This window comes from Bubalus bubalis, chromosome 4, assembly GCF_019923935.1.
Source record: "Bubalus bubalis isolate 160015118507 breed Murrah chromosome 4, NDDB_SH_1, whole genome shotgun sequence".
Taxonomy (NCBI): Eukaryota; Metazoa; Chordata; class Mammalia; order Artiodactyla; family Bovidae; genus Bubalus; species Bubalus bubalis.
Window position 1 is genome coordinate 28,871,565 of NC_059160.1, and position 15,868 is coordinate 28,887,432.

Genomic DNA, 15,868 nt, shown 5'->3' on the forward strand with positions numbered 1-15,868 from the left:
GGATGACTATTACACAATTGTCAAGGAACGCTGCTGCTGAATCAAAGTCAGGCCACAGGTCTCAATGCCACTAAAACATGCGGTGATGGTCAGAAGGCCAAGATCCATGATCACTCGAGTTGAATCTCTGATGAAAAATGTATGCTAGGAATTCTCTACTGCAGGGATCCCCACCCTCGGAGCTGCATCTCAGTACCTCCTACCAGATCAGGGGCAGCATTAGAGAAGAAATAAAGTAAAGTGCACAATAAATGAAATGCACTTGAATCATCTTGTAAACCATTTCCTTCACCCCAGGTCCCTGAAAAAATTGTCTTCCAGGAGATCCGTCTGCCAAAAAGGTTGGGACCGTTGCTTTGGTACCCTATGCATCAGGTCAATAACGTCCAGCAGTTTAAGCAGGATCCACGACGCACAACGTGTCTTTACTCCATTTTCAATGTACACATCGGGTATGAGATCCTCTGCTATGAAGAATAGGGTCATCTTCAAATAAGTACAGGAACATGGTCATCTTCAATTAAGTGCAGTGTTGCTTTATCTCCTTTACCTGGTGAAAATGATTTTCTCAGGCCTGCAGATTATATATAACACTGATGTCGTTGTTGAGTTGCTAAGTCCTGTCCAACTCTTTTGTGATGCCATGAACTTAGCCTGTCACACTTCTCTGTCCATGGGATTTTTCAGGCAAGTATACTTCAGTGGGTTGCCATATCCTACTTCAGGGGATCTTCCCAACTCAGGGATTGAACCTGAGTCTCTTGCATTGTTAGGCAGATTCTTTACCACTGAGCCACCAGGGAAGCCCATAACACTGATGAAGTCTCTTTAGTTCAGAACTTTTTATTTTGTGTACAAGGCATTTACCATGTTCCTGACTTTAGTGTCTAGGAAAGAGGAAGCATGTGTACTAATGGCAACACAGAGCTGCATTCGAGGTATCTGGAGGAGGGCATGGCAACCCACTCCAATATTCTTGCCTGGAGAATCCCATGGATAGAGGAGCCTGGTGGACTACAGTCCACAGAATGCAAACAGTTGGATGCAACTTAGCATGGACAAAAATCAAAGTACACAAAAATCAAAGTACTAGATTGGAAAAAATAAAAAGAAAATTGGACTAATATTAATGATGGTGATTAAATCAGACAATGCACACACTATGCCCAGCATTGCACCAGGCATGCAGTACATACGCATTTGATGGTAATAATTATTTTCTTTTACAAGAGTGAAAGGAAAAATTTATTCTACCTGGTGACATTGTTCTGATTCTGAGGGAAAGTAATGAATTTTTGTAATATGCATGAACTTTTCATCTTACATATACATGTTGCAGTCTCTCTCCTCTTTTTTTTTTTTTTTAGAAGAATAAGATAGAAGGGAACCAAATACCTGACTAGAAAACACCTGCCTCCTTTCACCTGACCTTCCAGGATACCCCCTTGCTCTCAGATCACTGTCACCTCCACTGCTTTTGTCTGATTTCTGCCTGTTGTTCTCCATTTGGCTTGGCTCTCGAGGAGCCACCTGCAAGGCTTTTGTTTCTCCACCTATTGAGTCTCCCTTTGAGTAGAAGAAAGAAAAGATTTCCAAAGTCTGAACCAAAACATTTTTTTAAGTACCTAACAATAAAAGGGGCATGAAACTATTTACCAACTTCACTTACATCCAGTAAAATTTCCATTTACAGGGTGTTGCATTAAGTTGATTGCTTTCTTCTCTGTAAATAAAGACTTAAATTTCAGCTCACAGGAAAAACTGATACTGAGAGAAGCCACCCATAAAATGATACCAGCAGCACCGGACAGGGAAATGTTCAAGGCAGGGTGGTGAGGAAAACAAAACTTAGATGGAAACCATCACTGCGTGTTTCATTTTAGAGTAATAATTAATCAAAAAACAGAGTAAATATCAAGTTTCCTTGGATTATTATTCTCCCTGACCACAAGGCCACTTTTCATTGTTTCTTAGGGTGATCCTGAATAGAGATATTGTACAATCCATACTGGGCTTCCCAGGTGGCTCAGGGATAAAGAATCTACCTGCCAATGCAAGAGATGCGGACTTGATCTCTAGGTCAAGAAAATCCCGTGGAGAAGGAAATGGCAACCTACTGCAGTATTCTTCCCTGGGAAATCCCATGGACAGAGGAGCCTGGCAAAGCAACCAAACAACAACAAACAACAGCAACCCATTTTAGGGAGAGAAACTGGCTGCTCTCAACTCTAACCACAGCATATGTAAAATAACAGGCTCTGATATTCTTCTGGAAGTTTCTACTTCATTTTTTTCGAAAACTATAAAAAGAAATCTCTTTTGTTGCTGCAGTTCTGCTGCTCTAGATGCTTTGTATTGCTTCCCTTCAGTCGGGTTCTTAAGAGAAGAGCTTTATCCTGCATACCTATTAGCGAAGAAAAGGGTCTTAGAATCCTTATACAAAAGAATTATTCTGTAGAGGTGCAGGCCATAGGTTTATATTCATTCCTGGTTTCTCAGGTGACCTATCACTTACAACAAACTTTTCGAAGAGATTAGAAAAAAAGATGGTGGGATTAAAGAAGAATTTGAAAGTTCACTGAATCCAATAACCCAAGAAGAACTTTAAAAGAAAGAAAAAAATCAAGCATTAAGAGAGACAGAGTGGTTTCTAAAATAAACAAACAGGGATCTGCCTTAATAAAGTAGTTGACAGCTTCTCTCCCTCTTTTCCAGGCTCAGCCACTAGCAACAAAGAAAAGGGCTCGTTTGCACAGCTGTTGCCCAAAGAACTGAACAAAAGGCTGAAACTTTAACTTGAATTTGAAAGAAAAAAAAAATCAACTGACAGAACAGAAGCACAAATATCAGGGAAGTCAAGAGAGACAAGAACTTCATGAGGTCAGTAAACAGAATTTTCTAAAGTGCAAATTTCCTGGGAGCTCAAAGGAGACTGGAAACCAGAGTCTGATAGAGGCCCAGAGGGTGAGTTCTGGAAGTTCCTAACCCCACACTGCCACTCATCAGAGTGATGATCTCAACAGCAGGGAGAAACCCATTGCCCAAGATGGTGGAGTGGAAAAGGCATCAACTTACTCAGAGTTCAGAAGTGGGAGATCAGTTTTGTTCTCATTATGAAAAGCTGGGGCCAAGTGAGTGATAATGTCAAGAAAGAGCTTCCCTGATAGTGCTTCTTCTCACTTCTAGAATCTACCTCAGAATCTGTCTCTGTCATGGAGAGAGGTAGGATTCAGGAGAAGAAGGTAGTAATTTATTTATATCTCCTTCATTTTAGATATTTTTCTCATCCTTTATTTGTTTAACAACCTATTAAGCTTCACAAAAGAAAAGGCAACTGTGCATTTATAAGGAAAGCCTCTTGGGAAAATAAGCAATATGCTGGTTTAGGCTATTTATTATTTATAGACTGTCGATCTCCAGAAAAGGTTGAAGCATGCATACAATAGAAACTATGAAGACACAAAAACAATTAGAACATTACACCAGCAGTCAAAAAACAAGACAGCAGGATCTCACAGGGAAGAATTGTACCAGAAAAAATAGAAATAGGCTTCTTTGCTGTGTCAGCTATGACATAAGAACTAAAATTTAAGTTCAATTGCAGGGAGTTTGGTTCATTTTTTTCCTATCCTTTTCCAGATGCAATAAGAAATGATGAAAAAATTTTAAATACAGCCCCAGATATAGTAATTAAATATTAATGACCTATCTCCTACATACTAGGTCCCCTTAGAGAGTCTTGAAGTCTATTAAGAAGTAGAAACAAAACCAAATAATCTCCATGTAGTATGATCAATTTGGGTTGAGTTTCTTTCCATATATGACTATGGGAGAGGTTTTGAGAAGCTAGGAGAAGAAAGCCTTCACTTGGTTGGAAAAGAGAGGAAAAGCATTATTAACACTTCATAGGAGTGACATATTGGCAGGGACTTAAAAGAAGACCAGCTTTCCAAATGGAAAAGAGGGAGAAGGACAGTCACCAAAGAAGGAGTGGACAGAGGAAGAAAGACCAGTGTGTTCAGGAAGATAGTGTGTTCAGGAAGTTTTCACCACTGGGGGCCGGGGGATAAAGTGGAAAGGTAGCTTAGAATCTCAAACAACTATACAGAAGACACTGAAGAGCTTTTCAACCAGTATGTGAAACTTTCCTATTTCAGTTTTAGAAGACAATTGCATATTGCAATTTGAAGAGTGGATAGGAGTAAGACTGAAGGACTTTCCAGGCGGTCCAGTGGTTAAGATTCCGTGTTACCCAGAAGTTTAAGAACAGACCTTTTGAACTCTGTGGGAGAAGGCTAGGGTGGGCTGATTTGAGAGAATAACATTGAAACATGTATATTACCGTATATAAAATAGATGACCAGTGCTAGTTTGATGCATGAAGCAGGGCACTCAAAGCCGGAACTCTAGGACAACCCAGAGGGATGGGGTGGGGAGGGAGGTTGGAGAGGGGTTCAGGATGGGGGGAAACATGTACATCTGTGGCTGATTCATGTCAATGTATGGCAAAAACCACCACAATATTATAAAGTAGTTAGCCTCCAATTAAAATAAATTAATTAATTATAAAAAAATAAAAGATTCTGTGCTACCACTGCAGAGGGTGCATGACCAGATTCCTGGTCATGATCCCTGGTCAGGGAACTAAGATCCCACATGCCACAAGTGCAGCCAAAAAACAGAGTAAGAGTGAAATTAAAGTAAGGAAGCTCTTTTAGGGTTCTTCAAAGAAACAGAACCAAAAGGAGGTGTATATGTATATATAGAAAGAGGTTTCTTTTAAGGAATTGGCTCATCAGATCAGGTCAGTCGCTCAGTCGTGCCCGACTCTTTGCGACCCCATGAACTGCAGCACGCCAGGCCTCCCTGTCTATCACCAACTCCCGGAGTTCACTCAGACTCACATCCATCAAGTCAGTGATGCCATCCAGCCATCTCATCCTCTGTCGTCCCCTTCTCCTCCTGCCCCCAATCCCTCCCAGCATCAGAGTCTTTTCCAATGAGTCAACTCTTCGCATGAGGTGGCCAAAGTACTGGAGTTTCAGCTTCAGCATCATTCCTTCCAAAGAAATCCCAAGGCTGATCTCCTTCAGAATGGACTGGTTGGATCTCCTTGCAGTCCAAGGGACTCTCAAGAGTCTTCTCCAACACCACACTTCAAAAGCATCAATTCTTCAGTGCTCAGCCTTCTTCACAGTCCAACTCTCACATCCATACATGACCACAGGAAAAACCATAGCCTTGACTAGACGAACCTTTGTTGGCAAAGTAATGTCTCTGCTTTTGCATATGCTCTCTAGGTTGGTCATAACTTTCCTTCCAAGGAGTAAGAGTCTTTTAATTTCATGGCTGCAGTAGAAGATGGCAAATCTAAAACCTGCCAGTTGGGCTGGTGGGCTGGTGGGCTGGTAGGCTGAGACCTGAGAGAGCCGATGTCACAGTTCTAGCTGAAGGCTGTGTGCTCTAGCACTCAGAAGAGTCATCCAGTATTGCAGTGGAAGTCCAAAGGCAGAGTGCTGAGAATTCTCTCTTGTTCAGGGGAAGTGAGTCTCTTTGTTCTCTTCAGGCCTTCAACTGATTGGACAAGGCCCACCAAATTATAAAGAGCAATCTGCTTTACTCAAAATCTGCTCATTTAAATGTTAATTTTAGGTGGGGAGGGAGGTGGGAGGGAGGTTCAGGGTTGGGGGGACATGTGTATACCTGTGGCTGATTCATGTCAATGTATAGCAAAAACCATTGAAATACTGTAAAGTAATTATCCTCCAATTAAAATAAATAAAATAGCTTTTTTTCAAAAACGCACCCTCCCAGAAACATTCAAACTAATGTGTGGCCAAATATTTGGGTACCTGTGGCCCAGCCAAGTTAACACATAAAATTAACCATCACAGAAGCTATTTGTGTATGTGTATTCAGTCACGCAGTTGTGTCTGACTCTTTGCAGCCCCATGGACTATAGACCACCAGTCTCCTCTGTCCATGGAATTTTCCAGGCAAGAATTCTGAAGTGTGTTGCCATTTTCTACTCCAGGGGTTCTTCCCAACCAGGGATCAAACCTGTGTCTCCTATTACTCCTGCATTGGCGAGTGTGTTCTTTACCACTACTGCCACCTGGGAAGCCCATTAGTGTACCTAGAGGCTATGTAGTATACATGAGAGATGGTATACTGTCTGGACTGAGCTCAGAGTAATGGGGACAGAGAAAAATAAAATTTAGTGGAAAATTGAACGTGAAGATGTAAAAGAGCACATTGTAAAGATGACATCAAGATTGTTAGTTTGAACAAATATGTAGAGAAAAACAAAACAAATTAGATGGCTGGTAATCTCCAAGAATACATTTTTATTTTAGTTTCTTTTCTTTTTCTATAGCAAGTACAAGTTTCTTCTGCCTCCTGATGCCTGTATTTACAATTTGCATTTTTTTCTTATTACAAACTGCATCATCAGTTACTCTAAAAACCATTACAGTTGCAAAAGACATTTCATCAATCAAATTTCATGTATGAGGATACACACTGTACTTTGAAAAATGCATTTACTTAACTTCTGGCGAAACCTGGTAATTTGAATACACTTTTTTGCCCCTAACTTACCCAAACAAAATGTATAAACACATAAGAACAAGAATACATGAGAAACCATAACAAAGACTTCCCTGGTGATCTAGTGCTCAAGCCTCTGAGCTTCTACTCTAGGGACACAAGGTTGATCCTTGGTTGGGGAACTATGATCCTACATGCCGTGCCTTGCAGCCAAAAAAAATTTTTTGATAAAAATAAATAAACATTGTATTCCATTTAAAAATAAATAAATAAACTGCAACTGAGAGAAATAGTGACAAAATTTTGAAAACCAAAATTAAGTAGCTGAGTGACATATCACAGGTAAGCAGAAAATCAAGAAATTAAATTCCCCCCACAAAATCCCAGAAGAACCCAGCAATTGGTGAAATAAGATGCTTCTGAAAAGAGATGGGAGATGTTCAAGGGGAGCAGAAGCTCTAAAGAGAAAATCAACTAGATACCTAAATCAACTCCCCAGCTCCCTACAACTAGGTGTCTACCTATCACCAACTCCAGCAGACCACAGGTTTTCTCTTCAGAGAAAATGAAGCAAAAGGAATATGGACTTATCAACAGATTGGATAAAGAAGCTGTGGTACATATATACAATGGAATACTAATCAGCCATAAAAAGAAATGCATTTGAGTCAGTTCAAATGAGGTAGATGAACCTAGAGCCTATTATACAGAATAAAGTAAGTTAATATTGTATATTAACACATATATATGGAATCTAGAAGGGTTGGGGAGTAGAGGGAGAGGGTGAGATGAATGGAGAGAGTAGCATGGAAGCATATACACTAACACATGTAAATAGATAGCCAATGGGAGTTTGCTGTATGACTCAGGGAACTCAAACTGGGGCTCTGTAATAACCTAGAGGGGTGGGAATGGGCGGGAGGTGGGAGCGAGATTCAAGAGGGAGGAGATATACGTATACCTATAGTTAATTCATGTTGATGTATGACAGAAATCAAGCCAATATTGTACAGCAAACATCAATCAATTAAAAATAAATAATTTTTTAAAATAAAAGAATATGAACTTGAGGACAATAGACAGAGATGGCAGCAAAAGATGTATGTAATCATGAGAACCAGGATTAAATGAAAAATCTGCAGTCTGAATAGTAAAGACTCCAATGCCTTTTCCCCGTTTGTTCCCAGCATGCAGCAGCTTAAACAATAAGCCTCAAGCAAGAGATAAACTCTGATCAACCCAGGAGAAGACCCACAGGGGCAGATAGCTGGAGATTCCCCACTGAAAGACACAGGTTCCATGCTAATTATCCAGCAATGAAGCCAACATTTGACACACCTCTCAGATGCACACAGAAATTTCAATCAGCTTTTTACTGCCTTACAGTTAAACCTAAAAGCACTGCCAAGGATCACTGAGCATGCAGAAGGCTTTTAATATGAAAGTAGAAGGCAAAACTGGAGAAGGCAATGGCACCCCACTCCAGTACTCTTGCCTGGAAAATCCCATGGGCAGAGGAGCCTGGTAGGCTGAAGTCCATGGGGTCTCTAAGAGTCGGACACGACTGAGCGACTTCACTTTCACTTTTCACTTTTATGCATTGGAGAAGGAAATGGCAACCCACTCCAGTGTTCTTGCCTGAAGAATCCCAGGGACGGGGGAGCCTGGTGGACTGCCATCTATAGGGTCGCACAGAGTCAGATACGACTGAAGCAACTTAGCAGCAGCAGCAGCAGCAGCAGCAGCAGCAGAAAGCAAAACAGGTAAAAGGGAAAGAGACGACCTACAACACAAGAAGCAAGAGAAAATTCTTAAACCAAACCCCAGTGTTCCCAGGTACAGAAAAGAAACTATTACGTCCATTAAATAAAAACAGGACACTTTTTTTTTAAAACAAATAATCCTTAGAGAACAAGCACTCTTAAAATTAAAAAATAGTAGAAATAAACATTTCAATAAAAGTGTTGGAAGATGAATCTGTCAAAAGGAAATAAAACCATCTGTAAGTAAATATATATATATATATATATATATATATATATAAGTTAAGGAAAAGAAAACTGGCAAGAAAGTTGAGCATTCAGGTGGCAGAAGCTCCAGAATGAGAGAACAGAGCAATGGATAAGCAGAAATTGTCAAAAAGAAAACACCAAGGCTGATTCATGTTGAGGTTTGACAGAAAACAACAAAATTCTGTAAAGCAATTATCCTTCAATAAAAAAATTAATTTTAAAAAAGAGAAGAAAACACCAAGAAAAGTTCCCAGAACTTATGAAGGTAAGTTTTAAGGTGGAAGGAGCCTAGGGCACCACTGAGCACTGGCCCGATTGAAACATACATATATACACCAAGAATGTTATAGGAAAACTTCAAGATATTAGGAATAAGAAAGCCCTAAACACTTTCGTTGGAGAAGGGAATGACAACCCATTCAGCATTCCTGCCTGGAGAATCTTATGGACAGAGGAGCCTGGCAGGATACAGTCCCTAAGGTCACAAAGAGTCCGACAAGACTAAGTGACTAACACTTTCACTTTCAGAGAGAAAAGCAGATTACATACAAAGTTAGAGGGAATGAAAATTATACTGGCTGTTCAAGAATTCCTGGAAGTTACAAAACAGTCAAATTATAGAGGAAAATGATTCGCACCTTAGAGTTCTAAAACATTCGAATTATCAACCATGCATGATTACAGAATAAAGCAAGGTCTCAGAAGTTTTCCTTCTTAAAATTTCTTTCTCAGGGAGCTTCTAAAGCTATGATTGCCAAAGCAACATCAGCATCTTTTAGAGATTTGTTTAGAAATTCAGGTTCTGAGACTTCACCCCAACTCTACCGAAGTAGAAACTCAGGGGCTGGCACAGGAGTGGAGGGGTGGGAAAGAAAGGGAGGGAGAGGAGAGTTTACAACCTGTATCCTATCAAACTTTGAGCACAAGCCAAAGCCTGAGAAGCACTTTACCAGTGGATGTACTCCTTCCAAAATAAGGAGTAAACCAAGGAAGAGGAAACATAAGCCCCAAGACACACAAGTACCTCAGAGCAGAAGAACAGAGGCTACAGGAGAGCTATTACAAATTAACATTTACAACACATCTGTTACTGTTCTAAAAGTTAGCCATTTCTTATGTTCATATCATCCCAACATCCTCTTAAACCTTATGAAAAGTGTGAAAGTGTTAGTAGTTCAGTCATGTCTGACTCTTTGCGACCCCATGGACTGTAGCCCACCAGGCTCCTTTGTCCATGGAATTCTCCAGACAAGAACATTGGAGGGGGTAGCCATTCCCTTCTCCAGGGGATCGTCCAGGGATCGAACCCCAGTCTGCCTACAATGCAGGTAGATTCTTTACATCTGAGCCCGCAGAGAAGCTCATCCCAAGAAGTCTAAATCCAGGACCCAGTGGTTCAGATGGTGAAGAATCTGCCTGCAATGTAGGAGACCCCAGTTCAATTCCTGGGTCAGGAAGATCCCCTGGAGAAGGGATAGGCTACTCACTTCAGTATTCTTGGGCGTCCCTGGTTGCTCAGACAGTAAACAATCTGCCCACAATGTGGGAGACCTGGGTTCAATCCCTGGATCCCCTGGAGAAGAGATAGGCATCCACTCCAGTATTCTTGCCTGGAGAATCCCATGGACAGAGGAGCCTAGTGGGTTACGGTCCATGGGGTTGCAGAGAGTCAGACGCAATTGAGCAATGAACACTTTTCACTTTCAGATACTGTTAATTATAACATAGGTTGCACATACCATAAAAACCGAGGAAATCCCTGGTGTTTTTAAATATATTGAGACACTTCAAAAGAAGACTTCAAAAATAAATAGATACAGAGAAAACCTAACAAGCAACACTGAGACAAATATTCCAGGGAAAAAAAGGATTGAACTAGAAAGAAAATGTAATCAGGCTACGTGATGGATATTCACATGGTCCTGTGAGAATAAACACTGAATGATGATTTAACAAAAATTAAGATTCATTATATTAGGAGTATAAGTAGGAAAACGGCCAGTAGCAGACTGTGCCACTCCCAAATATGACTACAGAAATTCAGGACCTGCCACCCCAAAATATGCGGTTTGGGTACATTAAGAGGCCTTCTTTGAGCTCCTGTTATCTGTCTAAAGACAGATTCAGTGCCCTGTAAGGAACTCAATGGTCATAAACCCCTTCCCAGGGGTTTCATAAGCAGGGAAGATTGATTCTTATTACAGAAGAGGAGACTAGAAATGGACACCCTACCCGGACAAACTTTGTCACAAACTATCATTCCTCGCACCTATTCTTCTAAGGGCCCATTTGTCATTAGTGTGTGTCCTCCTGCCCTTTTCCCTATTAGGAAGGCAATATAAGTGTGAATTCTATGCCAACTGGGGGAGTTACCTGTTTTTCCCTGGGGCTCTCTCATGATCACATGAGGTATCAGTTCAGTTCAGTTCAGTCACTCAGTCATGTCCGACTCTTTGCGACCCCATGAATTGCAGCACACCAGGCCTCCCTGTCCATCACCAACTCCCGGGGTTTACCCAAACTCATGTCCGAGTCGGTGATGCCATCCAGTCATCTCATCCTCTGTCATCCCCTTCTCCTGCCCCCCAATCCCTCCCAGCATCAGAGTCTCTTCCAATGAGTCAACTCTTTGCATGAGGTGGCCAAAGTATTGGAGTTTTTTTTGTCTCTGCTTTTTAATATGCTATCTAGGTTGATCATAACTTTCCTTCCAAGGAGTAAGCATCTTTTAATTTCATGGCTGCAATCACCATCTGCAGTGATTTTGGAGCCTCCCAAAATAAAGTCTGACACTGTTTCCACTGTTTCCCCATCTATTTGCCATTAGTGATGGGACTAGATGCCATGATCTTAGTTTTCTGAATGTTGAGCTTTAAGCCAACTTTTTCACTCTCCACTTTTACTTTCATCAAGAGGCTTTTTAGTTCCTCTTCACTTTCTGCCATAAGGGTGGTGTCATCTGCACGTGAGGTATACACCTTAATAAACTGCTGTTTGCTTTTCTCTCATCAAACCGTCTCTTATAGGTGTCTCAGCCAAGACAAAATGGGAAGTCCCTGGAAGGGATACACAAGCTAAATTCTCATCCTCCATATTAGGAAATGGAATATTTAATGCCTAAAACTGAAAAAATAGGAGATAAAAGTATAAACATGATAATAACTAAAAGAGTTAAAATTAGTTGCCACTTTAGCAGAAAGGTCAAGAGTAAAGAGAAGTAGGAGAGGAGACTTTGGGGGACTTCCCTGGTGGTTCAGTGATTAAAACTCCTTGCTTCCAATGCAGGGGTCAAAAGTGCAAGGAACCAAGATGCCGCATAATGCTCAGCAAGGGCAAAAAACATTTTTTTTAAGCACTGGGATGTAGAAATAAAGAAAGAAGACTTCTTGTTTTGTTATAAACCTTATACAACTGCTGCTGCTGCTGCTGCTGCTAAGTTGCTTCAGTCGTGTCCGACTCTGTGCGACCCCATAGACGGCAGCCCACCAGGGTCCCCCTTCCCTGGGATTCTCCAGGCAAGAACGCTGGAGTGGGTTGCCATTTTCTTCTCCAATGCATGAAAGTGAAAAGTGAAAGTGAAGTCACTCAGTCGTGTCCGACTCTTCGAAACCCCATGGACTGCAGCCTACCAGGCTCCATCCATGGGATTTTCCAGGCAAGAGTACTGGAGTGGGGTGCCATTGCCTTCTCCACCTTATACAACTATGTAAACTTTTATATCACTCCTGCATAATTTGATAAAAAATAAAATCAAGTTAAGAAAATAAATTTCCTACAATGTAGGAGTCAAAGTTTAATGACTGTTTCTAAATTTCTTCTGACAGGTAATTTCTGCTGTGCTTTGTTTGCTGACACTCAAAGAGGAGCAAATGCCTTCTTGAGGCATCCTCGTTGTTCTCATAATCCTTCTCTGTCCCCGTCAGAAAACCTCAGACTCTGAGACTCTGAGCTTCAAGTTCAAAGGCACAGAGGTGAGAGTCACTGGGGATTCCTCACCGTAATTGTCCCACAAGAATTTGACAGTGTTTTTTTTTCTATGATCATGTCTGAAGAAACAAACTCTCTCAATCATCTAGAAGTTTCTACCATGCATAAGGTTGCCATGCCAATGCTTATGTTTTAATAACATCCCCATGAATTTTTGATATCGTGCTTTCATTCATTCATTCAAAAACAAGTGTTTAATGAGGCCCTACTGTGTGACAGATTCTTGCTATTAAGTTTCTTCAAATTATTTTTCCTCTATGCATGGTTTCCATACTTAAGGATTTAAGATGTTTCAAGGTTCTTTATAATCCCTGCCTTTCCGTGTGTTGATTACAAAAGGCAACCTACTGTGATGTAATGATTAATTAAAATAAAGATAAACTGGATTGTCTTAAGAAAAGAAAAGCTCCAAGATTCAGTTTCTAAATTTAGACCATGTCAGTTAAATTTTCTCTTAGCCAACATGTCAGTGGGCTCTGTTGTCACAAAAAAATAAAAATGTTAACATTTATCTAAAAGGGTTATCCATTTCCTGCTGATGGTTTATGAGCAAATGACTTCTGCATTTCCTCTCAAAAGAGAAAAGTACATTTACAGAGTAGGATAGTATTTTGAAGTACTGATTCATGTATCCTGACTTCATCCCACTCTACTCCCACCTCAAATTCAGGCAATTTAACATAAGGATAGTTGTCCAAAAAGATAGTTATAATGGCATAACAAGAGTAGAAAGAGGACAAATTTAAAATCCGTGAGCATAACCAGAGTAATATTAGGTTGGTACAAAAATAATTGTGGTTTCAGACCATGAATTTTAAATTATTGTAACTAGGCTCAAATGCATCTTTATTAATCAAAATAGAAACCATTACAATCAACACATTTTTGCCAACGAGAAATAAGTTTGCTTATTCCTGTACCATAAAAATCCATGCTTCAGTGTTCGGTGATCTCTTGGAAAGCATTTTCTGCCTCCTGAAGATTGTGGAGGCATTTTCCCTGCAAAAAAGTTGTCAAGATGCTTGAAGCAGTGGTAGTCGGTCAGCGAGAGGTCAGGTGGCAGATGAGGCAAAACTTCGTAGCCCAATTTGTTCTACTTTTGAAGCGACATGTGGTCAGACATCATGCAGAAGTATTAGGCCCTTTCTGTTGACCAATGCTGTCTGCAGGCATTGCAATTTTCTAAGCATATTTCTCAGGTGTAACGGTTTTGCCGCGATTCAGAAAGCTGTAGTGGATCGGATGAACAGCAGATCACTGAACAGTGACCATGACCTTTTTTCAGGGCAAGTTTTGCTTTGGGAAGGGCTTTGGAGCTTCTTTTCGGTCCAACCACTGAGCTGGTTGGAGAAGGAAATGGCAACCCACTCCATATCCTTGCCTAGAGAATACCATAAACAGAGGAGCCTGGTGGGTTACAGTCCATGGGGTCGCAAAAAGTCGGACATGACTGAGTGACTAAACAACTGAGCTGGTCATCATCAGTCGTCATATAAAATCCACTTTTCAGCACACCTCACAATCCGATTGAGAAATGGTTCATTGTTGTGGTGTACAATATGAGAAGATGACACTTCAAAAACAATGATTTTTTAAATTTACAATCAGCTCACAAGACACCCACTTACCAAGTTTTTTCACTTTTCCAATTTGCTTCAAATGTCAAACGACCATAGAATGGTTGATGCTGAGTTCTTCGCAACTTCTTGTGTAGATGTAAAAGGATCAGCTTCAGTGATGCTCTCAGTTGGTTGTTGTCAACTTCTGATGGCCAGCCACTGGCTTCTCATCTTCAAGGTTTAGTTTCCAGTTACTGACTGAATGTTTGTGTCCCTCCAAATTTCATGTTGGCCTTTCCTGATGGCTCAGTGGTAAATAATCCACCTGCCAATGTGGGAGACTCAAAAGATGTGAGGGTTCAATTCCTTGGTTGGAAAGATCCTCTGGAGAAGGAAATGGCTACCCACTCCAGTATTCTTGCCTGGGAAATTCCATGGACAGAGGAGCCTGGCAGGCTACAGTCCATAGCGCTGCAAAAGAATCAGGCATGATTTAGCAACTAAAAAGTGAAGTGAAGTCGCTCAGTCGTGTCCAACTCCTTGTGACCCCATGGACTGTAGCCTACCAGGCTCCTCTGTCCCTGGGATTCTCCAGGCAGGAATACTGGAGTGGGTTGCCATTTCCTTCTCCAGGAGATCTTCCCAACCCAGGGATTGAATCTGGGTCTCCCATATTGCAGGCAGATGCTTTACCATCTGAGCCACCAGGAAAGCAACTAAATAACAAGAAAAAATTCATATGTTGAAGACCTAATTGATGGTATTTGAAGGTGGGGCACCTGGGGGATAATTAGATCATGACCTTTATGCCTCCATGATGGAACTAACGTCCTTATAAAAAGTGAAAGAGAGCTTCCTTTTTCTCTGTTCTCCATCATTGGAGGAAATAAGATGTCCATCTACGAGCCAGGAAGAGGGTTCTCACCAGACACTGGATCTGCTTATGCCTTGATATTGGACTTCCCAGCCTCTAAAACTGATAGAAATAAATATTCATTGTTTCAATCACCCAGCCTGTGGCATTTTTGTGATAGCAGGCTGAACTATTACCCAAATCAGGAACTGAGTTCCCAGGAGGGCCCAGCTGGCATGCAAATCAGGAACCCACACTCCAGAGACAGCTGATAGGAATATTTGCCTTCTGTTATCCACATATCCATCAATACTAGCTTTTCTAATTAGCATCATGAATGTTAGAAACAAGATCTCATAGTGGAAATGAATAGAATTTGAGATATGTTGTTCAATGAACAGAATACAAAAGTCCACCAAGGCCTGTAGCCTGTCGTTGTTCAGTCACTAAGTTGTGTCTGACTCTGCAATCCCATAACCTGCAGTATGCCAGACTTCCCTGTCCTTTGCTATCTCCCAGAGTTTGCTCAGATTAATATCTACTGAACTGGTGATGCTGTCTAACCATCTCACCCTCTGCCACCCTCTTCCCCTTTTGCATTCAATCTTTCTGAGCATCAAGGTCTTTTCCAATAAGTTAACTCTTCACATCAAGTGGCCAAAGTATTAGAGCTTCAGCTTCACCATCAGTCCTTCCAATAAATATTCAGGGTTGATTTCCTTTAGGATTGACTATATTAAGTACAAGTCACTCAGTCGTGTCTGATTCTTTGTGACCCAGTGGATTGTAGCACTCCAGGCTCCTCTGTCCATGAATTGTCCAGGCAAGAATGCTGGAGTGGGTTGCCATTCCCTTCTCCAGGGGATCTTACCAACCCAAATATCAAACCTGGGCTTCCTGCATTGCAG